This window comes from Caretta caretta, chromosome 8 (genome assembly GCF_965140235.1).
Source record: "Caretta caretta isolate rCarCar2 chromosome 8, rCarCar1.hap1, whole genome shotgun sequence".
NCBI lineage: Eukaryota > Metazoa > Chordata > Testudines > Cheloniidae > Caretta > Caretta caretta.
Genome location: NC_134213.1, coordinates 69612472 through 69639420, shown reverse-complemented (window position 1 = coordinate 69639420; position 26949 = coordinate 69612472). Strand labels below are relative to the sequence as shown.

General features: G+C 39.6%; 1 long non-coding RNA gene across 1 annotated transcript in view; it reads left to right on the top strand.

The window, feature by feature from the left end:
• Positions 1-19003, top strand: part of LOC142073015 (uncharacterized) — a 39242-nt gene extending 20239 nt beyond the window's left edge. Inside the window, exons 2-3 of the long non-coding RNA XR_012669680.1 lie at positions 14972-15376; positions 17957-19003. This is a non-coding gene — a long non-coding RNA (uncharacterized LOC142073015). The remainder of the gene's footprint in view (positions 1-14971; positions 15377-17956) is intronic.
• Positions 19004-26949: the final 7946 nt, after the last annotated feature.

The window sequence follows — 26949 nt, the reverse complement described above, 5'->3', positions numbered from 1 at the left end:
ACGTGAAATGAATCTCTGCCAAAGATGTGTGCTGTGCCACTAAGGAAATTAGAAACAAGTAGGGTCTGGCTGTGTGTGCATAATATGGGACGTGTGGAAAACTGCCATCCCCGTCTGTTCATAACACTTAGTCTTCAAGTAAAACCAGAGGAAAGTGCTTGGAAGAAGTACAGTGTGACACAAATCAGAATTGTTTTTAAGCTTTGAAAGTAAATTGGCTGCTGTGTGATCTTTGTTAACTCCAAAGATTTAAAATGCAGTTTGAAAGGTGCTTTTCAAAATTGCAGAGGGCTGTGATGCCAGATCATGGCTTATCATACATGCCTACACAGAATTAAGAGGGCATAAAATGTCCCCTTTCTCCTCTGTTCCAGCTACCCACATCATGCCATCTAGTAAAACTCACCCTGGCCAGCCTAATCAAATAAAAACTTACTAAAAACTAAAACAGTAAAAGGGGATGAAATTCTGTTCCTTGCAAGTGCAAGTAACCTCAAAACCTTAATTTGTGTGACTATGTGATACCATTTCTCACTGTGTCATCTCATGTCATATTTAGATGAGGGCCAAATCCATTTTCCAGTAAAGCCAATAGAAAGATACCCATTAACTTTAATGGGAGCTGGATTGTGTCCCTGGAGTGTAATTCTTTTGGACAGGGATCCTGTAGTCTTTAAATCAAGACTGGCTGCCTCAAAAAGATACTGTAACTCAAACAGAAGTTCTGGGAAAGATGTAGAAATTACTGGCTCAGGCTCTATGGTCTGTGTTATACAGGAGGTCAGACTAGATCAATGGTTCCCAAACTAGAAGCACTGCTTGTTCAGGGAAAGCCCCTGGAGGGCCGGGCCGGTTTGTTTACCTGCCGCGTCCACGGGTTAGTCCGATTGCGGCTCCCTGGTTCGCCGTTCCAGGCCAATGGGGGCTGCGGGAAGCAGCGCGGGCCGAGAGATGTGCTGGTCGCCCTTCCCACAGCCCCGATGCATCTGATGAAGTGAGCTGTAGCTCACAAAAGCTTATGCTCAAATAAATTTGTTAGTCTCTAAGATGCCACAAGTACTCCTTTTCTGTCAGAAGGGATGGCCTTCTTCTCATTAAGAAGGCTATCAAAACTAAATGGGCCATTGTGGAACATCACAATACAAAGACTTTGTTAATTACCCCTTCACTCCCATGAAGAGGTGACGTGCAAAAGGGCTTGTCCCATCAGCTTGAATTCTAGAAGAAGGAAATAAAGATAGTGAACAAGAAAATTTTTCATCTCTCTTTTGTTGTGGTTTTGGAACCATAGATGGTAACTCACTTGTGTATGTAAGTTTTCCTGTTTGAACCTGTAAATAACTCTCTCATTTCATTTTCCTAGTTAATAAATCCTTAGTTAGTTTACTATAGGATTGGCGACAAGTGTTGTCTTTGGTGTGAGATCTTGAGGTACCGATTGACCTGGGGTAAGTGACTGGTCCAACCAGCGGACCAAAGTCGGTGATGAATCCTGGTCACATGCCACCAAAGGCACATTGCGCTTATGCAAAGAAGTGACTGGTCTCTTGGGACAGGAAGCAACCTGACTCTTTTGTGATCTTTGGTGTGTAGCAAACAACTATCACTAAGGCCAGCTTACCTGGGGAGCAAGATAGACTGGAATTCCCAAGGGGACTGTCTGTGACGCCATGGTAAGATAGTTTTAGTGCTTCAGGAGTTGCAACTTGTTACTAGGTGAAATCTAATTATAGAACATACCACCAGTTTGGAGTGTCTGCCCTGCCTTTTGACAGTCTGCCCTGAGATAAACTTTCATGATCGTGAACCACTCCTGACTGTGTGACACTCACAATGGTCCCTTCTGGCCTCAAAAACTGGGAATATTAGTGTATTGTCTTTGCAAAGTATTTTGTGCAACAAAGGGACTATATTTGATAACAATAATTCATGAATAATATTTATTAATTGTTAGTTGTACACTTGCTCTATCTCAAGGCTTGTTTTATTAAATGGTGTTGAGGGCAAAAGGACTAGAAGAGATATTAGATTAAGGGATCTAAAGAACTTGCTAGAATCTTACACTATTCTAATAACTTTCTGCATGGAATACATTTCTCCATCTTTAGTGGCAAATTAATAGTCTGCATAAATATACTCTAAGAAAAATAAACCCTAAATTGTTGAAACTGCTATTTTAGATTTTATGCTGATAATCTATGGAGACTGGATGAAGGAACTATTCTACTGTTGTTCTTAGATCACAGAAATCTTTTTTCATATGCGACAAATCAAATCCATCTGAGACCAATTTTGCAGAAGGACTACTGGCTCAGTCAAAAGGAGGCCACCTTTTCCCTTTCCTGAGAGCAGTGTTATCTAGGAATGGGCAAAAGGATAAAATTCACATTTGGAGATTCTAAAATGTGAGTGATATTTGCATGCGTCAAGCTGATTATCACTCAAGCTGATTACCACTGAAGAACAACTTCCCCCGCAATACATTAGGGACTCTACTCCTTTCTCCACAGACATCCATTTCCCTGGGCTCCTATTTATTTTTGTTACTCTTCTAAGTGGGTCAGTTAGCTTTCTGTCTCTGGTCTCTTCAGGGTATGTATGATGGGTTGTACTTATCCCCTTCTGTGTCTGGTGGGCAGCAGTAAGGCCTACTTCACCCACAATACTTAGGAAGCATCTTCAGAAAGATTGGAGATCTGTCTCTATCTTGTGTACTTATATGGCCCTCATTACGATAGGAACTGAGCATATCACAATTACTAATGTGGTTATTCTCATAACAACCCCTTGAGAGAGCGGTGAGGCTATGGTAGCTGAAAGTGGCTACAACGACTTTCTTTCAATCAGGAAGCCTGACGGAAGACAATGGATCTCTACGAGTGGGTGGCATTATCTGGTGTAGGGGCAGGTGGAATGAGTTGATTGAGCATATCACCTTGGTAACTTCAATTAGTTGGACTGCGCTCCTATGGGCCCCTGACTGAAATTAAAATGGTCCTTCCATAGCAGAAACCCCAAAGAAGGGCAGGTATTGTGTATGTCACCCCTTTGGGAACATTAGGTTAGGATGGGACATGAGAGGAGATTTGTACCCTTCTGCATGAGAAGGAGTGTATTTGTCCCCCCATGTTCATACTGCAGTGATCATTCTGTGAACAAGTTCTTGTGACTTTAACATCTCTATTTGTCTTCTGCTCTTGGAGCAGTTAAGATTAGTTGCACAATCTGATGTTTTAGGCTCATTCTTCATTGAGATTTTCATACCCAAATGGTAGATTGTAAATTATTTGAATCTAATAGGCTAAAAGAAAGGGAAAAAACAGCCTCAGGGCGTTTGAGAAAGCTCACATCTTCAGCAGGTAGCTCTAATATAGATACATGTGAATATTTGAAATTATTTTGAACACGTTGTTATTAAAGACCAGATTGTGACCCACCTTGTGCAGCAATATATGGTTGTAAGGGGTATAATGTGCCCCCTATTATATTGTGCTGGCTAATCATACTGCTGTTCACAATGTGGGAGAGAAAGCAGGCTCCCCTCTGATAGATGGGAAATGGGTGGTGCCTTGGCTCGGATTCCCCGGTGTGCCCAGCAGTGTAGCTGTCCCATGTGTTGGTTGAGGTTCACTGTGACAGCTATAGAACCTGAGTCCAGGTAGTTTACTACCTCCATGGAGCAGTGGAGACTGTGGGTCATGAGGGAGACTGTGGGTCATTTTCATCCTCAGCTCCTCCAAGAGATGCACAGCAATACACTGCCCTTTGCTCAGTGCAGACTAATTCATAATCTAGCCCTAAGTAAATACTCTTATTATTCCTTGTACTACTTTATTGGTCTAAACTTGTTTGCTCTTAAAGACAAAGAGACTAGGATAGGCATGGAAAATCTGAACTTGTGGGCTTGGGAGGAGGTGGAAGGGGGTGTGCAACATTTTGAATAAGACATTTGGGTCCTATTTGTTGAACTTTCTGGGTTTTTTCCAAGAACACCAGACAGTCTGATAGTTTTCTCAGATGTGAACTGGATTAGAACTTGGTAAAGTTAAAATAAAAAAAAGAGTCTAACCTACTTGATTCATGTTTTTTGTCTGCTTATTGAAAGGGAACAATTCCAAAGGAACCAGAACTCTAAAAGATGTGTGAAACATAAAGATGTGTAAAACATGGGTTTGTATCTTCTAAGAACAAGGAGACAAATTCATTCCAAATTTTGCAACAAGACTCCAATATATGTTGTGCTCAGGGAAAAGTCTGTAAAAGGATTTGCAAATGTTATCTATGAAAAATGTAGAGCTATAATGTGGGACAATTCTTCTCCTTTTGGCTGAAGAAAAAATACCCATAGCAAAGTGGGGTGAGTTATCTCATTTAGGGTACATCTACACAGTGATAAAAGCCCCGCAGCATGGCCATGGCTGGCCTGGTTCAGCTGGCTCAGGCTTGGGCTGAGGAGCTAAAAATTGCTGTGTAAACATTGGGGCTCAGGCTAGAGCCAGCTCTGGGATCCTCCACCCTCAGAGAATCCCAGAGCTTAGGCTCCAGCCGGAGTCTGAATATCTATACAGCAATTTTTCAACCCTTGCCCCATGCATACAAGTCAGCTGACCCAGGCCAGCTGTGGGGGGTTTTATCCCCATATAGACATACCAACATCTCCATACATTCTAAGGGTATCCTCAATGTGAGGAGAAGGAGGCTAGGAGCTGCCAGGGGTTTGAGGGTCTGGAGAACTGGAGGAAGGAAAACACACAGGGAGACTTGGAGGAGTAGTCTGGAAAGAGCAGGTTCTATTTCTGTGCACTTTGGAAACTTCAAAGGCAAATAAATAAATTGGATTTAGTGAATGAGAGGTATGTTCAGCTGAACACGATGAGATTCTTAAAATCCTTCATCCAAACCTCTCCATTTTAGATACAAGTGAGATGGATGCACAGAATGGAAGATGAAAGATAGGTCGCTCAGGTGTTCTGAACTGTGCAGTTCCAGCTGTAGTTTTGAATTTGCTGGATTTCTAATAGGACCACTCAAATGAAATAATATATTATTACTCTGATAACAGTGTTCACTAAAGGGTGGGCCAGATACTTGGTGAAGGTGGAGTCCCCTTTGTATTACTCCAGCACTTAAAGCTTCTGCCAGGGGATTCCGATGATGCTGTAAAGAGGGAATATCAGAGGCTAGAATCCACCACATGCTGACAGTTCTCAGCTGGCAGAATGAACATAGACTTCCTGTACCTCCTCATTGCAGTTGCTCTGAGTATGAGGTTGCTGCAGCTAACAATCTAGCTCAAGAGCTAGTCAATTACCACAGAAAATTATTCAAAGAAATTATTAAATGGTGAATGCTGATAAAATTACTTGAATAATGTATTCTACAAATTGTATCCAACCAGCCCTATTTTGCAAAATTGGCAAAAGTACACAAATTACAAAAAAAAAATACTATATTTTAAGGCATTTTTACCTTTAAATAAATTCTAGATATTTACATCCTTTACCTATTTAAACTACAGTTTTTCATCTGGGAGATGCAGGTGGTATTAATAGCTGCATAACTGCAAGTGTGTGATTTAACAGCTTCAGACTGATGTCCTCAACAAGTTGTGGCAGGCCAAAAATACAACAGAGAACAATCCACAACTCTGTACTTTGGATGAGAAATTGTAGGATATAGAGGTGGCAAAATACAGGATAAAACTTATACTTTAAGGAGCCTATCCAGCATCCTCTTCTGCAGTCAAAAAGGGCACCAAGGCCGTAGAATTAGTGGGCTTGCTATGCACACTCCTATATAGAGCAGAGATAGGAAGTATGCAGGGAAAATGTAAATGTGATGCTCTCCTCAGGGCACCCAGAACTACAAGCCACTGTGTTACCGCCTGCCTTAGTAAGAGTGAGCTTTCCTGGAGATTAGATTGTTTCAGCTCCATCCGCCTCACCAGCAAACTCCAAGAGACTCTGCCAGATTTTTACCTTGCCTTGCAGGTAACCATCAGAAAACCCCAGTTCCCAAGTTCCTCAGAGACATCTCACTGCTGAGTCCAATTCCTCTCCTGGACACTACACAGAAATTGTTATGTTTGCTGTTTCCAAAGAGACAGGGTACACACCAGTCTGTTAGGTTAGCTGGGGACTCGCTCTATGCTTCAATATAACAGCACTGAGATGGTTTGTGGTAAAAATCTGTCTAGGGCAGGTTTGGTTTATACACTGCCTCCCAAATACATTTTAAGAACATATTTCCAGCATACATACATAACTCTTTGTACAACCCATACATGCCTCACACAATGAATTTTCGGGACCAGTGTGACAGCAGTTTACAAGGTACACTTTACATGACACCTCTTACAGCGTGTTGCAGGTACAGAGTGTGTCAGACCTGATACAAGTTACTGGAGGGTGGGCCTTCTGCCAGTTGTCACTGAGGGGCTCTCAGGGTCACATGGTGTCAGAAAATCCATCACTGTGCAGATCCACCCATCCTCCTCGCCATGGGGAATGAATGAAGGACCAATTAAGGCTACTGAAGCCAAGGGAATAGCCCCACAGGTTACTCACAGCCTGTGACCAGGAAAAGGATTCCTTACCTACTCCATTGTCTCCCTGCATCTTCCCAGTGCCTAGCCCAGCTTCTTTGCTTAAATCAGTATCTAAATGCACAAATACAGTCAGTTAAGGAAAATGTAATATATTAGGGTCTCTGTTTCATTCCAATTTTAATTCCATTATTCCATATGAAACTGGAAAATTGAATTGAAACAGACTCGATGGCAGTAAGCTTTAACTGACAGTGTATATAACCACTTGAACTCAAGACCTGAGAGGAGCGAGCCATAAATTGGCTCAGAACAGAAACCATTTTCTCTACCAGCTACAAACAAAGAGAGAGACTTCACCCTCAGCCACACAGAAAGGCCTTTCATCCAGTCTATGACATCTCTCTGTGCCTGTCACCAGTGGGGTTGATACAAACTGAGGTATTTTTAAATTCAACGAATAGGGAAACCCTCACTAAAGTCATCTGGTTTGGTTGAAGCTACTGAGAGGAAATAGGGGATGTGAGAGCCCAGTAGATTGGCTGGATGTTGTGACTTTTCTTTTCCTTGGTCATTCCCTCTCAGCTCAACCCAGAATAGGAGTGGCATAGGAGCCACCGTTCTGGAATGGGGAGCTGGTTTAGCCAGCTTTGTGCTGCTTTGTCCAGAAAAACAGCTCAGGCCACCATTTGTCTCAAGGTATTTATTTTTGAACGCTGAAGTGCCTGGCTGCGGCTTCCCACAGCTCCCATCACCAGGAATGGCGAACCATGGCCACAGGGAGCTGTGGGCAATTGTGTAAATGTAAACAAATGGTCTGGCAGCCTGCCAGTGGATTACCCTGATGGGCTGCATGGGGCCCACGGGCCGGAGATTGCCCACCACTGGTCTAGATAATACTTAGTCCTGCCATGAGTGCACGGGACTGGACTAGATGACCTCTTGAGGTCCCTTCCAGTCCTATGATTCTAAAATCATTACCTAAGTCCCCATAAAAATGTCAAATACATGAAACACTGATAATTACTTTGATTTTAAAAAGAAAACCTGAGAATTTAAATTAAATTTTGTAAACTAACAAATATTTCTGAGACTTTAGTTTAAAAAAATTCCCACAATTCTAGTTTTTATCTTTTTTTTTCCCCACCAGGCTTTGTTTTACTTTTGTGGAAATTGTGTGATACTTTGGCTCCTCTCCTTACAGGAATTAACCCTTGTTTTTTTAAGTCTAGTTTTCTACTCAATATGTCAATAACTGCCAATGTGGCTTTTTTTGCTGAAAAAGTCTTAGTAGGTAATAACTATTAATCTACTATCAGCCTGTTCTTTCCTGCTTACAGCATGTGGTTTCATTATATTTAGTGAAACGTAAGTAGGATGCTGTAGTAGGGTGGCTTGCCAGTAGCGCTGGAAGGCTGGGCATTAGTCAACCCTGATTACTAAAGGATTCACCTGTGCTGTGTTATCACCCTTGATGGGCCGGATGGCAGCAGGAAGGGTTAGGAATTCAGGAAGATGTAGCAAAGACTACAGAATGAGGAAAAAGAAAAGGAGTACTTGCGGCACCTTAGAGACTAGCCAATTTATTTGAGCATAAGCTTTTGTGAGCTACAGCTCACTTCATCGGATGCATTCAGAGCTGTAGCTCACGAAAGCTTATACTCAAATAAATTGGTTAGTCTCTAAGGTGCCACAAGTCCTCCTTTTCTTTTTGCGAATACAGACTAACATGGCTGCTACTCTAAAACCTGTCAGAATGAGGAAAGTCTTCTCCAGGGAAGACTCTGAGACCAGGGGAGTTGCCCCAGCTAGGAGCCTGCTAAGACAGGAGCATGACCCTGATATTAGGGGTTGGAAGTCAGAGCCAGAAGATAGAGCTGTAGCCAAGTAAAGTCTGGGAATGATGATAGAACTGGGACCCAGCTCTGGGAAGAGGGGTTGTGGGCTCCCTACTTAAGGGGAGAGAGACAGTGAATAGCTATTGGGGCCTGGAGAGCCAGTTTGTACCCAGATGACTATGTCTGAACAGATGTATTGCTTAGACAGGTCCCCCCCCTTAATTTTCAGCTGGTTTAGGGACCCTTATTTTCTTAAACAGTTGTTTTAAATGTTATTAGTGACATGGCTTATTCAGTTGCTGCTGTTAAATGTTCTTTCATGTTACATTCTATGTCTGCAGCTTGTACTAGATGATTGATTACAACTTTTGATCACTTTTGCCCGGCACTGAACATGACTGTTCGTTAGTGGATTTGTTCTAATTTTATTTACCTTATGGCAGTGTGATTATCCAAGTTAATAATCAGTCATCATATCAGGCTGAAACATCTGTGGCTTCAGTAGATTGTGTTCAGACTACTTTATTCTTATCTTCATATTCAGTACAATTAGTTAGATCATCATGTAATTGTTCCTGTTGTCAAGATTCTCCAGTTTTATATCTCTGTTTATTAGATAGAACGTATTTGAAAAATGTCACAGCTCTTTTTGTGTTCTACAAAAATAGTTGTTGAGTACTCATTGCAGGTCAGATAAAATCAAGTTTGTTTTTCCCTGTAGAGTCCCAGATGTTCCCAGAGCCCTTTATACAAAGTTAGGTGTGATTCCACACAATCCTGTGCAGATTGTTTATCCATAATCTTGGTCTTCTTATGACTCCATCACCAAACTTTGATTAGCATTTTTAAATGTAGTTAAACCTGTTTATTATTATTATTGGTCTCCTTTCTTCATAGTGATTCTTCCCTACCGCACCTGTGAGGGGTTGCCCACCCCTTCAGATGCCACCTGATGTGCTGAGATACCACTGAGTCCATTTGTTCTGCCAGCCTGGTCACCCTTTTTACCTGTCTTGTTGAGCCAGGCTATTAAGCCTTTTCCAGCACACACACACACACACACACACACACACACACAGGCGGAGCCACACCCAACTGCAGAATGATACAAACAATGAGATCAGCTCTCGGAAGATTCAGCTTAAGGGTCTTGCCCCAGGTCTCAGGTGTCCACCTCCCTTAGAGCGCAGAACCAAAGGTATATTATGAAATCCGCCTCCTTCCTCAATGTGGAGGAAGGTATGCACAGCCTCTTACTCTCCCCTCCCCTCCCCCAAATTAGAAATGACAGAAACTGGGTTTAATAATAAACAAAACAAATTTTATTAACTATAAAAGGCATATTTTAACTTGTTAAAGGGGTAGCAAACAGAACAAAGCAGATTACTAAGCAAATAAAACAAAACACACATACTAAAGCTTGTTTCACTAAAGAAGTTGATTACAAATAGTAATTTCTCACCCTAAATATGGTCACAGGTTGATTACAGAAAGTCGTGAAAGGCAGCAGCACTGGCCTGCAGCTTGAGACTTCAGGTATTTCCACTCACAGACAGGGCGCCCTCCCGGCCTGGGTTCAACCCTTCTCCCCTCAGTTCAGTTCTTGCTTTCAGGTATTTTTCAGTGTCTCTTTGGGTGGGGAGGTAGAGGAGAAACCCGATGATGTCACTCACCTGCCTTATATAGCTCTTGTGTATGGCGGGAACCCTTTGTCTCCCAGTGGAAGAACATTGGCATTCCAAGGGGTGGGTCCAGTACCAGGTGACAAGACCCATTTCTCTGCAGAGCTGTGGCAGCCATTATTCGTAGGCTGTCTCCACAGTCCACAGGAAGTCTAAGCTCTTTCACAGTCCATTGTCTCTGCTAATGGGCCATTAGCCCTCTCTGGCTTTTCCACTGTTGTACCTGAAGCACTGTGTGTGGGGTGATACCGAAAGTAACGCGTTTGAAATATATATATATAGTCAATATTCCTAACTTCAGATACAGAAATGATACAAGCATACAAATTGGATAATTGCATTCACTGAATCATAACCTTTCCAATGATATTATACGTGAGCCATCTTGCATAAAGTATATCTCAGTTATGTCATATTCATAACACAAGCATATTTTCATAAAGAATATGGAGTGAAATGTCACAGCACCATCACACCAGCCATTACATAACTACAAGAGTTCAGGTTCTTATTCTTTAGGCTATTAACTATGTATGCATTGCTCAGAAACAGCTATTTAAATAACCTGCTGCAGTAAGTTTCTCTCTTTCTGTCTATTTTTCATTGTCTTCCAGTTCATTGGTAAACTAATTATTACTACTACTGAGAGGTAAGATGGGTGAGGTAATATCTTTTATTGACCATCTTCTGTTAGTGAGAGAGAGAAGCTTTCGAGTTTACTCTTCTTCTGACCTGAAGGAGAGCTCTGTGTAAGCTTGAAAGCTTGTCTCTCTCACCAACAGAATTTGGTCCAATAAAAAGACATTACCTCACCCACCTTGTGCCTCTCAGATCCTGGGATGGACACAGTAACAACACTACGGCATACGAATACTACTAACATTTCTGAATGAAATTCTGTTATTGCCATGAAAAAATATCTAATATACATTCCATATATATTTTGATTTTATAGTACAGTTTTAAAAACTGTTTAAAATAGCTGACAGGATTTCACCCTAGGTCCCTTTAGAATTGTTCTTACTATTAATTATTATGGGTGGGATTTTCAAAATTGCCTAAGTGACTTAAGAGGACTGGAATGGAATGAAACTTGGGCTCCTAAGTAACTTAGGTTCTTTTGAAAATCTTACTCTGTGTATGAAGAAAAGGAATCTCCAAGTATACTTCTGTAATCAGATTTTACTTGTTCATTAGAAAGTGTCACTGTGCTACAGTTGTAACATGGATTTTTCACTAACAGCAGAGTGGAAAATAAACTGGAAGCATTATGTTATACAGTGGAGTCTTCTCTGAACGGTGAGGGGGAATAAGTGCTTTCTGGGTTATGTCAAAAATCAATAGCATATAATTACCAGCCAACGCAAAGAAGAGGTTTCCCCTGATCTATATCTAGCTGTAAAATTCTGACTTCTGTCTGGAAATTCCATTTTATTATGTAATGTATTGGAGCAAATCAGCAAATATAGAGCCAAGACACAAGTGCTACAATAAATGGAATTTTCATGACTGCAAAACCACTGTGGTAACTTTTAACTGCTTTAAATAAATCAGAGAATAAAAATGTATAAACTAAAATCTAGTAGTTGAATCTATATTTCCATAGTTTTGTTGTATGGTTATTTTCAACAAAACTTTGGAGGGTAGGGTTCTTTGTTGAAACACACATTCATTAAGATAGACAAAACACATATTGCCTTATTTGCATCTTCATTTCCCCCATAATAATAAACATAAGGATTTAAAAATTCCAGGAATGAAGGAAGGTTATTCAGCCTATCAAGTGTATTCTAGTCATTTCATGAGTATGGCAAGCCAGGAAAAACCCCACTTTACTTCTCATAATGCATTATAATATGTATTCTATAGAAGCAGTTAGTGACAAAATACACATGAAGACTGAACACATTATATCTGCTGTGCTTACAAGTACTGTATGAATGTTGGTGAGGATGACACATAATTAAGTCAGCGTGTAATAAAGGTACAGATTTCAGCAAACATTCACTTTCTTGGTCTATTATGGGGCAAAAATTTAAGCAAAAAAGCAAGGAACCATGATATGGAATACAACTGAAAATGGGAAAGTTACAGACAGATGAGATGTGTACCATAGGAACATAAAATATTCAGACTGTATGTGCATGTATGAGGGGAATGGATGTCTGAAATAAATTTAAAAGGCAAAGAAATTTCATGTGTGCTATGCTATGTGCCTTGCTAACTGCTGGTAACAAGTCACTAATGCACATGCAGGAATTTTTCTGAAAACTTTTTTAAATAAACAAACAGAAGTTTAAGATGAAATTTTTTGGAAACACAAAGCTTAAAAGATTTGCTTTATAAATTCAATGCTTTCACTCTATAAACATTCACATTACAGCTTTCAAATTCTCACAATTCAATTTCAGACTCAGGAACTGGAAATTGGCCTCAATGTTTCACCCTGTATTCATAGACAGGTTCAGAATGGAAACATTGATCTTTGCTAACAATATTTTTTCTTGTGTATTCACTGTGGGTGAAATTCATTCCAGTACAGAGAGATTGGTCAAGGTCTTCCACACCATTTAAGATCCAGATTAAGATCTTTTTGCTGTGTTTGGGGGCGGGGGATTGTTGTTGTTTGTCTATTTTGCCTTCTCCAACAATGAATTATGTTTATTAAGTCACAGACTTTTATATTCCTGTACTTTACAGAATAAAATGGATAGAGATTTCTGAGGATGGGAGGATGAATCAACCCTAATACTTTTTGCAGGGATCAAGTTGAGAAGAAAAACAAATATTGCTACTCTCATTCTCACAAAAATGAGACAGCAAAATAAGATGCCACTGATAGTGTATAGTAATGATCCACACAGTATAATTATCCCAATTTCTGCTTGTTTGCTTTGATAATAGTAACATAGCATGAACCTTTACATTACAACTGTTAGACTTCAAAGAACCCAACTGAGATGAACTGGAGAAGTTCTGACATCTCTTGAAGCTAATCTTTCAGGCTTCTTACAGATTAGGTTCTGGAGAACGAGATGACCACATAAATGTTTTAGCTTGCTGAGTCACTGCAAACTTACCCTAAATTAATGAAATCTTTATGTGAGTGCATAGTGTTAGATGATGGTAGTGGATATTAATCAAGAAATAAAGAACAGTATGGTAGCTTCACCCAAGGACCAATCACATATCCACCATTGTCAGATGAGTTTCTGCTGTTGCTACTATGGCCATTACTGTTCATACTTATGGTAACTCTCACTGAGCTAGCGCAAATATGTGTACAGGAACTGGGAATCACACCCCTAGTTCTTAGTGTGGCCTTAGAGAGTTTTTATTCCTTTAGGTTCTTTTCTTAATACTACAATCTATTTTTTAAAAAAGTGTATTTAAAACAAAGAACTGGCATCAGAACCATTTTAAATAATGTGCAACATACATTTATTTGATTTACATGTTCAGAGCTACATAGGAAAAGTTATTTCCAATCCACATCCCTAAATCCAGCTACTTCTTGGTATTTTAGTGTTTCTCCCTATCTGACTTTTAATGAAGGACTTTGCTCTTCAGTAAAAAGAAAAGGTTTGCTCTTCAGGCAACTGATAAAAACTTCATTCAAACAGATTTAACCATCTGTGATGGAGAACTCCTATTGAAATATGATGTACAAAATATGTTTTGCTTCAAAATATCTTCTAATGACTAATGTCTATAATCAGAAAATGAACCAATTTAACTTAAATCAATTTAAAATCACATCTTTAGTAAAACCAATGCAAATTTGTGTGTAGCCCATCCCTAGGTTCCGTTTGTTTGTTTGTTTGTTTGTTTGTTTGTTTGTTTGTTTGTTTGTTTGTTTGTTTGTTTGTTCGTTCTTTGGGTTTTTTGAGTCTGTATTTTTTTAAGTAATTTTTTTTAGTAGTTTTTTAGCATGATCTGCCAACTTTTTTTTTCATTTAGGGCTGCTTCCAGAACCCAAGGAACTCAATGGAGATTTCTACTGACATCAGTGGGAATTGAATCAAGCCTTGGAGGGAAATTCACTTATTTTGGGATTCTGTTTACTGATTCTGTTACACTAATAGGACTGGAGAGAATACGTGGCTGTAAAGCTCACCTCTTAATGCCTGATTCACTTAGGTTTTATTAAACCGAGACACACAAATCAAAGAGTAAAAGCACCCAGTAGTCTCTGGAGTTTTAAAGGGTGTCATTCTTAAAGTTTCAGAGTAGCAGCCGTGCTAGTCTGTATTCGCAAAAAGAAAAGGAGTACTTGTGGCACCTTAGAGACTAACCAATTTATTTGAGCATAAGCTTCTTAAAGTTGCTGTTTCTTCTGTTTATCCTTTGAACTGTAGAGCAAGAGCTCTTTTTTTTTCTTTTCTTTTTTTTAATAATCCATTAGACAAAACCAAAATAGCTATGCTTGAAAACAAAATAATTTTTAGCCCTTCACTTTGATAGGATGCCAATATTCATTTTAACTTGTAGTTTGGGGTAAAGATTATGCATAATTATATTCCACATTACAAAGGATATTGAGATCAGGCCCTCGTTTATGAAATATCATAGTCTTACAATCTAAAACGTAGTAGTCATATTCTCTGATAAAGTGGCAATTTTTCTGAGCAGGCGCAGAAATGGCAGACATTAATACCAAATTTGTCAATTAGTCTAATTACATGTTTGAATCTCTCTTTTTTTTTTCATTTAAAATGAAACATCAGAAGGACTTTGTGCATGTGCAATAATCACTGACATTACCTAAAATGTATTATGTAAGTGAATGATATATAATAAATTTGTATCTTATACTAATTATAGTAACAAGTCCAAAAGAGCTGTTTTGATCTACTGGGTAATTTATACACATTTTACAAATATGTTTTTTGTGCCCTGGAATCCAGTGCCTGGAGGAAGGAACGAAGAACACCATCCTATACAAACTTCTAAATCTGCAACTGGAACCTGGAACCCTCAAATTCTCCAGCCACAAGCTCAGTGCCTAATTTGTGCCAGAACTTGCCAGAGCTGAGGCCTGGCACCTGTAGGCTTGGCAGGTGATAGCCCCAGCACTTCTGGACAGTGCTTAATTTGTGCCGGGGCTTGCTGCATGAGTTACCAGTCCCAGAGCGGGCAGCAGGAGACTCATGCTGGCCACAGAGCACCCTTTCTACGCTGGAGCTGCAATCACTTTGCCCACGGGTTCCAGTGCCGCTGCTTCGCCCGCTCCCCTCCACAAGACCAGCAGCACACTGAGCTGGCCCAAAGCCAAGGGCAGAGACTCCCCAGTACTGGCGGTGAGGAGAGAGGTGAGGCATCAGGGACTGGGGAGGTGACCGTGCAGCTGGGGTGCAGTGTGGGGAAGGAGGGAAGCTCCAGGAGGCAGCCCAAGCGCCGTGGTCACTTATTTTGACTTTGTGCTCTAGTCTGTTATTTTCCTGGTTCTCTGACTACCTAAAACTCGTTAGCCTATTTTGTTTCTCAAGGTAAATCAGAATGAGTGTCTTAATCATGTGGACAGAAAAGAGCAAGCTTAAATTACTTTGATTTGCTTCTCTCTTCTGCTCCTATTCCTTTCATTAGTAAATCAGCTAAAGAGGTAAAATGCTAGAGACATTAGATGACTCAGAGCCTGAGTAAACTTAAGTCTCTGTCCCTGTGTCAGCATTAATTGGCTAAGAAACACACTATGACAATCTGTTTCCAAACCATCTGGACCATTTCAACCATTTACTGAGCTTCTTTGAGGGGAGAGAAGGATTGTCATAAGCTATATTGACGTAATGAGAGGAAGGATGTAGTTCTTAGACTCTAAAACTCCCTATGGTGTTGCAATTGTATTCTCTCAAACTTCTTGAAAACTGTGTTCCCCTAGCAAAAAAACTTGCATGCTGAGGAACTGTTTCTAAAAGAGCCATATGTGACTCCACAGCTGTTCGCTGCTGACCTCTATCTTGATGTGAAAGAGATTCCCACTGGTATGAGATCTGATGTTTTTTCAGCTTCACCTTCCGAGAGAAGGAACAAGTGTGGTGCAGAAAACAGACATTGAGAGGAGAGGCTATTCTAAAATTCTGCCTCTGTACACGGAACAACAATAGAATGTGTAACAATAAGATGGGTTACAATGCACACTTTCAGCAAAGATGTCCAGACATGATTTTCCAAATATTTATAAAGCAAGGTTTTTGTGCATCATCCCAGCAAACTAAATAGACATACTGTCGGAGGGAGGGGGGTGTTACAGTATTCAAATGCTAATATTTGCCCTGTGTTGGAGAAAAGAAAAGGTCATTAATTGGGAATGTGGGAAGAGCCACATTTGACCTTACACTGTGAGGAACAACATTTTATTTTTTAAAGGGAATTAAAACCGAGGACATGTAAAATAACTATTCAGAATAAAGGAGCCAGGTGAGATGACTTTACTATCAGAAATATCCTTTCTTTTTCAAGTTAGTGATTAAATGTTAATTATACTGCTCATTAACCCAAACATAAAATGGGAATTAACGTGCCATCCTTGAATGATAAAGCAAACTTTAGGAGAGGGATATCTTAGACACGTGAGTAATATTGAGTCCTATCCACTTCCATGTGCTAGGGGAACCAAACTGAACAGATGTAGATGTGGGAGGAACAGATGTAGCCTATGTTCCATGTTTTTCGACACAGAAGTGGCTTGTACTTTCTCCCCCTTCTGGACACTGTCAAGTGGACACACTAGAGAACTCTGGATCTAGAGGGAGGGGAAAAGAGAACATGTAGGTTTAAGGGTGTCTGTCAATGCTCTCCTGGATTATCTCATTCCAAACCTGAAGGGAAAACACTAGCAAGCTACTGCAGACACTTACATTCCTTCTCAACACCATGGGCCGCCACCACTCCAGAGCCTCCCAGTCAAGGAGGTCCTGGCAACATGGCATCTGCAAAAGCTGTGCTGCCCAAGGGCAGTAGTATTTAAGATGCTTGGGAAGGGAGGAGACTATATTGAGGAGTCAAAGAGCTTCTCCTGCTTCCAAGGGAATACATTGAGATCCACAAATAAAAAGGGTGGAGCTCCATTCTCAGCTGCTGGTAGTATGGGGAGGCATGAGGGTGGGGGGTGAAGGCCACGCTCCCAGGATTGGAATAATTGTAAAGGAGAACAAGGCCCAATATCGTTAATTCAGTGTAAATTGTTAGTTACAATACAGACTATGGTTTCCTTCCCAGTTTATACTCACACTGAAACAAATAAGGCCCTGTCTACACTGGCAAGTTTCTGCATAGTAAAGCAGCTTTTCGTGTTTTTGTGTTCTTTTTCAGTGTTTAGTGCTTTTGGTACACTAAGAAGTTGCTCAAATTAATTTCATCCATATGCTTTGTAGTTGTAGAGCCAATGTAGCTTGAATGAATTCCATTTGGAGTGGATTGCCCAAATAACAGAGACAATAAAAGCCAGAAATAAATGTTTGTTTATTGGCACCCCTGGCAAAACTCTCAATTAATTTAAAAATCTAAGTCAATATCCTTCATCTTATTGAGAAAACATAGCTATATTTTTAAGCACTCTATAAAATGTTTGGCTGATAAAATATTTGCCCAGTGGATTTATGCAAATAGACCTTTTGTTTAATATTATAATTTTAATTATACTTAGCTACCAGCTGCACTGGATTTTTTTCCTTAAAAATGTCCTTAACACAAGAAGCCTGCAAGTTTAAATGACCATTTGTGCTTATGTGCTTTCTTCTTGTTATTGTCTTTTCTGAATGTGGGAGCTTAACAGCTTGAAGAATCTTCATCTAGTGTAAAATTCCTCATTGACATGACATGTGAATATCAGTATCAATTTAACTGACAATAGCCACCTCTGTATTTCTGTATTTGTTTATATTATGTTCCAGGAACTCCAAGAGGCCCCGTTGTGGTAGGCACAATAGTAACAGGCAACCTCTACTACAAAGAGCTTTCAGTTTATATAAACAAGACAGATAAAGGGAAGAAATGGAAACAGAGACTTAACAAGGACTTGATCAAGGCCACACAGCAGGTCAGCAGCAGAGTCAGGAATAGAATGTAGGTCTCCTGACTCCGAGTCCAGTGCCCTAAACATCTGATGCTGCTGCCTTCCAGCTACCTAGACCTACCAGCAGAGGACTAAACTAGGGACAGTGCTCCCTACCTACAAACTCCTCCTACTAAAATCAGTGAGACTAGCTGTATAGTAAGCTATTACTAATGGAGTAGCAGTATCAGACCCGCAGGAATATAAGCATGTCTGTGCCTATTATTCTGGGGGCTTTACAAATAAGCTAGGAGTGTCTTGTTTGCCAGAGCTTGGGTCTGCATTGTCCAGATTATTGCTACTCTAGATTTCATTTCCAGCCTTCTCTAATGGGACTGGAAACCTCAGAGAGTTTAGATGTTTTATTAGTATGGGATATGTGCTGCAGGAATGCGATGTCAGCTCTACTGTTCACAAGCCCCCATACTTATTTTCTTAACGCCTACCCAAGTTTCCTATTTGGCCAAGAGGAACATCTTCCAGCAGAACAAACAGGAGATTTCTTACATTAGAGGCATATTGAAATGTTAGGCACCCTAGCTACCTAAAAGTAATGTATAGTTGTATGTCAAGTTTTTTACTCTAATTTCACTGGGTACTTGCCAGTTCTCTTTAGCCTCATTTATCATATTTTATTCAGAGAGCTATATTATAATAGCAGGAATTATTAATGTATGATTTGGTGGGTATGTATTGCTTTAAGACTCTGTAAATCAGAAGAGGGCTAATTAACTTCTTGGGCTTATCAGAGTATATGTGTGCTGAAAATTAAAGGATGGGTGAAGTCATTAAAATTCCTGCTGTCTTTCATTCTGGGATGTGAAATAACCTAAATACTAAAAAAGAAAAGGAGAACTTGTGGCACCTTAGAGACTAACAAATTTATTTGAGCATAAGCTTTCATGAGCTACAGCTCACTTCATCGGATGCATTCAGTGGAAAATACAGTAGGGAGATTTATATACATAGAGAACATGAAACAATGAGTGTTACAATACATACTGTAATGAGATTGATCACTTAAGATGAGCTATTACCAGCAGGAGGGCGGGGGGAAAAAATCTTTTGTAGTGATAATCAAGGTGGGCCATTTCCAGCAGTTGACAAGAACGTCTGAGGAACAGTAAGGGGTGGTGGTGGGGAAATAAACATGGGGAAATAGTTTTACTTTGTGTAATAACCCATCCACTCGCAGTCTTGACTCTCGTTACAGTGTGTATGGTAACACCCATTGTTTCATGTTCTCTATGTATATAAATCTCCCCACTGTATTTTCCACTGAGTGCATCCGATAAAGTGAGCTGTAGCTCACGAAAGTTTATGCTCAAATAACTTTGTTTGTCTCTAAGGTGCCACAAGTACTCCTTTTCTTTTTGTGAATACAGACTAACACGGCTGCTACTCTGAAACCTAAATACTGAATCACTAATATCTTTACCTTTTGTTCTTTATGAGCAGAAAATAACATTTTTATCCAGGAGCATAATAGGCTTTCTGAGGTTAAGGTCATTCAACTTAGTCCAAATAGGAAAAAGAAAGCTGGTCCCACAAATCATCTGGAAATAACATTAAAGGCAGACATATTCTGTGTGCAGGTTTTTCTGGAAGATCTGTGCATTAAACAGAAAACATTCTTCTGATATATTACTGTCCTCTTTAGCGGATGACTCTGAGGTACTTCTGCAATAATACCTAGCTCTTGGATGTCCACCAATGGCTAAATATTTATGTCTCTTCTCTTGGTATGAAACTTTAGCCATGGGGTTCTCCAGTAATTACAGAAATTGATCTACAGCATGTCTGTATGATTGCCCTGTTCAATTTTGGGAGATCTAAATGCAGCAAGTCAATTTATAAAAATAGCATACACAACAAAATGTGGTTTCTTGGTATCCTTCTGCTGCATCCAGTTGAACCATTTCCATTCTTCTCTTGACTATAAGAAGGGAATATTTTTCTACTGTACTTCTAGGCTCCCAAATCCAAACCACTTTAGTTGTATCATCAAGAAATCCCAACTCTCATACAAAATTTACAATATTTTTATTTTGTTATGTTTAATTTTCTCTCTTCTATGAAATTTGCCTTTTCTAATACTTGTATTTAGTCTGGCAAACAGCCCTCTGACTACCTCTGCAAGTGCTATCAATTTTGATCCTGGGCTTAACCACAGCTGGCCATGTCTGAAGACTGAATAGGGCAATTTTATGATTGTCAGCCAGCATCAGTTTCTGACTGTCTGTTCTCATACTGGTTCCATAGCATAGTTAAATCAGATTATTTTGTAATGTATTGCATTTTTATCTCTTCTTTATTCTCTATCTCATACATGTTACTGTTTTAAACATTGTTTGTAGTGTTTTTCATGCACTGTTGAACACTCCATTCAGAGATGTCTGCATTTCAGTGGTTAGTAAGTGCTTCATACACACACAGTACAACCCTAATTATTCAAAGATCTTTGAGGACACACAAAATCCTAGGATAACAGAGGCTTTAAAATCAAGAGAATTGGCCAACTGTAAATGCTGTACCCACCTCCTTCCACCCCAGAGTCAAGACTTCAAAGCCTGCTGGCTTTCTTCTCCAGTTTGAAAGCATGCCAGTTTGCCATAGGGCAGAAGCTGCATTCTAGATATCCCGTCTATAGAACGTAGTCAAAAAGATGCCGCCAGCAGGTTCCATTCTTCCCTGAGTCCAGAATGCATTAAGAGTGTCTACTAGCCTTAAGAAAGCACATATGCAATTTTGAAGGATTTATCCCTCCCTAATTTTGGTTGTACTCAACTCTCCTTCAATAGAGCTTTGTTTTTCTTATTTCTATGATCAACAGGAACCCAGCCATGAATTCTGGGTGCTAATTTAAAGGCCTTGTGAAGATAGACTAATTTAATTCTCTTCAATTCTGACTTCTGTAATTTCATTGTATAGTAAATATCACAAATCAAGATTTTAGTTTTTCCCTAGTGTTTCACCTCTCCATATTATGACCCTTGACTTTTGGGATCTTAATTTCCTTCCTATTCCTTTTGCTTTCAATTTTACACTCAGGATTGTATCCAATTCAGTATTATATTTCCATCAGGAAGGAAGGAAAAAATTTCACAGATTAAACATTCCATGGAAATATATTTTCTTATGTCCTGTATTGCTATGTTTCTATTAATTAATCCAGTGAAATTTATCCCAACAGCCCTTGCAGAATACTGACTTTGAGGAAGACACCTTTTTATGTGAACATTATATCATATTATATTATATATTATATCATATAATGAAGAAAGTATCAAATGAGACCAAAAGTGGGAGTACTTTCAACTAAAGGTATCTAGAGTAACCATCGCCTTTGCACCTTTCTCCCACACTCATCTCCAAGACTACTTCTCTAGTCCTCCTCAAACAGTAGTTTTAGAAAAATTTTATAACTGATATAAATGTAACTGTCATAAATATAAAGGGAAGGGTAAACCCCTTTGAAATCCCTCCTGGCCAGAGGAAAGCTCCTCTCACCTGTAAAGGGTTAAGAAGCTAAAGGTAACCTCGCTGGCACCTGACCAAAATGACCAATGAGGAGACAAGATACTTTCAAAAGCTGGGAGGAGGGAGAGAAACAAAGGGTCTGTGTGTCTGTCTATAGTCTGTCTTTGTCGGGGATAGACCAGGAATGGAGTCTTAGAACTTTTAGTAAGTAATCTAGCTAGGTATGTGTTAGATTATGATTTCTTTAAATGGCTGAGAAAAGAATTGTGCTGAATAGAATAACTATTTCTGTCTGTGTGTCTTTTTTGTAACTTAAGGTTTTGCCTAGAGGGGTTCTCTATGTTTTTGAATCTAATTACCCTGTAAGATATCTACCATCCTGATTTTACAGGGGGGATTTCTTCATTTCTATTTACTTCTATTTTTATTAAAAGTCTTCTTGTAAGAAACTGAATGCTTTTTCATTGTTCTCAGATCCAAGGGTTTGGGTCTGTGGTCACCTATGCAAATTGGTGAGGCTTTTTATCCAACATTTCCCAGGAAAGGGGGGGTGCAAGTGTTGGGAGGATTGTTCATTGTTCTTAAGATCCAAGGGTCTGGGTCTGTAGTCACCTAGGCAAATTGGTGAGGCTTTTTACCAAACCTTGTCCAGGAAGTGGGGTGCAAGGTTTTGGGAAGTATTTTGGGGGGAAGGACGCGTCCAAACAGCTCTTCCCCAGTAACCAGTATTAGTTTGGTGGTGGTAGCGGCCAGTCCAAGGACAACGGGTGGAATATTTTGTACCTTGGGGGAAGTTTTGACCTAAGCTGGTAAAGATAAGCTTAGGAGGTTTTTCATGCAGGTCCCCACATCTGTACCCTAGAGTTCAGAGTGGGGGAGGAACCTTGACAGTAACCTAATTTTAAAAAATGGTATGTTGAAGACCTATGCAAAACTTTGCCATTCAAACATCCTTTTTTTCATTATGTCCCTCCCACATATTTTGTTTGCTTAAATTGCAAACATTTTATGGCAGGGTCCTTGTCTTCATATTAGCCCATCAAGTGGCGAGACCATTGTTGACACTATAGAAATTAAGATAAAATAATTATTGCTGTCATCATAAAGACTTGATAATACCTCTTTTTGAATTAGGTAACTGGAACATAGCTTTTGAAGCTCTCAAATATCAGGGAAACACAATCTTGATTTTACTCGCAGAGCATGTTTGGAAATAGATATTGTCAGGCATAAAGGGCAAAATGCACATAATCCAATTTCAAGACAAAATCAGGGTATGAAGAGATACACTGACTGCGGTGTTTCTTGGCAGTAGTATTTCCTTATGTGCCTTACATGGATTTGTGCTGAACTTACCAGTCCCTTTAAGCATTCAGGCAAAAAGGAGTGAGCTAAAACCTGGGAATATTAATGCTAATACCATCCAAAGATGACTGTCTGGTCTTTAATCCCACTGATACAGATTGGGAACTGCTTGCTCTTTTAAAGCTCTTTTAAAATCCAGTCTCTTATGCTCTTTTAAAATCCAGTCTCTTATGTATTTTGGCTTACTTTGAAGAAAAATAAATAATCCTTTCAGAATATAGCTCAGCGAGCTTGGCTCATGCAAAACAGGTGTCCCCCTTCTACTCACTGAGATTCATTCAGAATAGCACAGAAATTTGTAATGCCCCTCCACCTACAACTCTTGCACAAAATATCAGATTGGGAAATATTTGTGTACAGGGCTGGTCAAGGTTCTGAAATTTTTCATATGTCCAGCTCTAAACTAGGCATGTCTAGATACTTGCTGCTGTTTAGGATACTTAATTATAGCATACAGAGTAACCTATGTAGTATTTGGCACCATGGTCAATTATGTAGCATGAAGGATCTCTTCTGACTCAACAACAGAAGCTCCGCTTTGTCGTAAGATGGAGGAATTCTAACACTGCTTCAGAAATTACCTCCCCTTTTTGTGGTTAATTACAGTTCCATGGCAGCCATTTTAAGTTTTATTTGGCTGAGAGGCCATTTTATATGTATGGTGGAAAGTCACATAGCTCTTCAGCATGCCAGTATTTAAATTGGAAAAAAGTACTGAAACACTAAAAAATAATTGAAGCATGCCAGGTTGTAACTTACTTGGGTGAGTGCTTACTCATGTGAGTAGTCCCTTTGATTTAAATGAGACTGTTTGCTAGAGTAAGAGCTCACTAGGGTGAATAAAGGCTCCACAGTCTATCCTTAAATATTTCTTTTAAATCTTTAAAAATTCTATTTAATGAAGGAGCCAATGGTTTCAGAAAGAAAATTTAGTGGGAGGGGACAGGATAGATGTGCTGAACAGCTGTCTCCTGCCAGTTTAGGAACTACTTGTCAAGTAAGGTTTCAGAGTAGCAGCCGTGTTAGACTGTATCCACAAAAAGAAAAGGAGTACTTGTGAGCTACAGCATCCGATGCATCCGATGAAGTGAGCTGTAGCTCACGAAAGCTTATGCTCAAATAAATTTGTTAGTCTCTAAGGTGCCACAAGTACTCCTGTTCTTTTTGTCAAGTAAGATATCACTTAAAGGTCCTAGTTTCCTAGTTTCCACTGAAATCATCAGAGGTTAGGAGCCTAAGTTTCTTTGAGGATCAGGGCCAAAGTGAAAAAGGGTGATCAGAATTGGTCCCAGTCCCCATTACAGTGGTGGGTGGATGAGGTTCTGTGGCCTACAATGTGCAGGAAGTCAGACAAGATGATCATGATGGTCCCTTCTGGCCTTAAAGTCTGAATCTATGAGTAAGCACTTACTCGTATACCTAAATTTAAGCATATGAATAATTTTAGTTAAATTGATGGGACTACTCATGTACTTTTAGCATGTGTTTAAATGAGTTCAAGAGGTTCATTACCTCCACTACTGTCGATAAAAAATACATCACCATAGTATTGACTGACACATTTTGAGAAACAGCCTAGCATGGGCGCTGGTTGCTGAATTGCTGCAAAATTGTGAAATAACAGTGATATAAAAGGATGACTTTTAATCCCTCCTTCGACATGAAACTAAGTGGCAGAGGTAAATAGCACCGTATATATAACAAGAACTTGCAGCCATACATCAAGGCACTGAGACATAGAATGTGAGTAGATTTTTCAGTTTCTGCTCTGTGAAACATTCTTGATGATATCAAAATATTTTTCAAATTTGATATAATTTTGGCAATTTTTTGAGCAGCCCAATCTAGCTACACATTACACTACACAGCTAATATTACTTATTTTTTCTCTATATATATTTACCCATTGAAGTCAAGTTAAGAATGTGCTTAAGAGCTTTCTCAAACTATGGTCTTGGGCCATTCCCTGAACCAAAGACAGAATCAGTTCACTTCCAAAAGAATTGAAAACTTAGCTATCCTAATTTGGAAAGGGGGAAGAATGACTGACTGTCTTGTTGCTGAAAAAATAAAAGGGCATATTTAGGGTATCTGCAAACAAGAAGGCAGAATACATGACGTTTCTTGTTGGGACCGGGCATGAATTCTAGTTATCTCCTAGTGGAAAGCACAGAGTAGGAAGTATGTATTTTATTGTGGGAGAAAATGTAGGGAGTGTGAAGTGTATGGGTAAGAGGGAGAAGTATTCAAAACAAAAAAAGAACCCTTACAAGTGGAAGAAAGGAAGAGCCAGCACGCATGTCTTGGGGAGATTGTATGGGGAGAAAGAATATGTCATGCAGTTTGAGCAAGGTAAAAAGAACCTGCCAAATGCCGTAATAAAGTAATCACACATCACACATCAAATAAACCCTTTCGCTCTTCAGGAGTGCAGTGCAACAGCCCACAGCATGTTCTTGTGCATGCAAGGGCATCTCTTTTCCAAAAAGAGGTGTTGGAATATTCAGCCAGCTGAGTGATTCAATTGGCTGAGCATTCAAAGATGCTTTATAAATGCATTCAATATTGAGACCAAAATATTCAACAAGCTCAGGACTTTCATGACTCAAAACACTTCAAGAAAAGTGTGTGTGAGTGAGAGAGAGAGAGAGATTTTTTCCTTTACTACATTTGAATTGTTTTCCTTCCTCCTCTAAACCAACACCTACAACTCCCTCTCTCTACCAAAGGCCAAGGCTAGCATCCTGCATAGGTGGCTCTGTTAATAGCTCAAGCCACCAGCTCCACTATTATCGGACAGGTGGTGGGTGTATAATAAAATGCTGGCATGTTGTGGAAGTATGTGAATTTTTAGAACTGCTTCAGCCCATCACTAATCACGTTGTTTATAATTAGGACAAATTACAGGGAACATTTGTTGGTTTACGGTAATTAGAGACTTCTCACAATAAACAAAGAGTCAGAGTTTGTGGTAACATTACTAGGGAGGGGGAGCCAATGCGGAGACACACCATTCCTATTTGTCCCTTGGGATCCTCAAGGTTCGGGGATGAGCCCCAGAGCATTTTCAATAGGAGTGTGGAGGGGGGGGCATGGAAAAAATGGGAAGATATTTGTGAGGAGAAGGTAATAAAGATTTACAACCCCTCTTTGTCCCTCCCATGTGGAGATGATCCAGCTCAATGTGACTTCTTCTGGAATACGGTACAACTCACCTTAGGGTGACCAGATGCCCTGATTTTATGGGGACAGTCCTGATATTTGGAACTTTGTCTTATATAGGCACCTATTACTGCCCCCCACACCCTATCCAAATTTTTCATTCTGTAATTTTCTGTTTAAGGTGACATGCTATCCTGTATATGTACACCTGTTTTTACAGTGCATAGCGCAATTACATCCTGATCCTTGACTGAGATCTGTATGCTCTACAGCAATATTACTGTTATTGCTACCTGTATATCATACAGTAACAACTTCAAGTCCTACTATATATATTTTTCTAGTATCCCTATTCCATAAGGGTATGTTTATAAAGAATGGGGAAACAGGGATGAATCTGGTCCACTGTTGCATATACATTGATTTCCATGGAAATTCTCTGCCTCCTGAATGATTGGACTCTATTTACTAGGGACAGTAGTTTAGTCTCTGTATATAAAGACCCATCTTTAGAAACAGTACTGTTAGCAAAATTGCTCAACCTGAGAAGAATTATGATACAGTGGTTTGAATGAGACAGAGATGACAATTTGCTGTTATTGCTATAAAATCAACACCTCACTATCCAATATACCTTCTGCTTTTTTTAGGTCATTTTAGACTGTAGCTTAAATAGATTCAGTAAAGTAGTTGTGGAATTGGGGTCCTTGCATACAAACAGTTTCTACTCTGTTTTTTTCCCTTATGCAAATTTTTAAGGGGGTTGGGACTGTAGTTCGCCTTCAATTCAAACAGGTCAACATCTGTTGTGACTCTTTCTAAGCG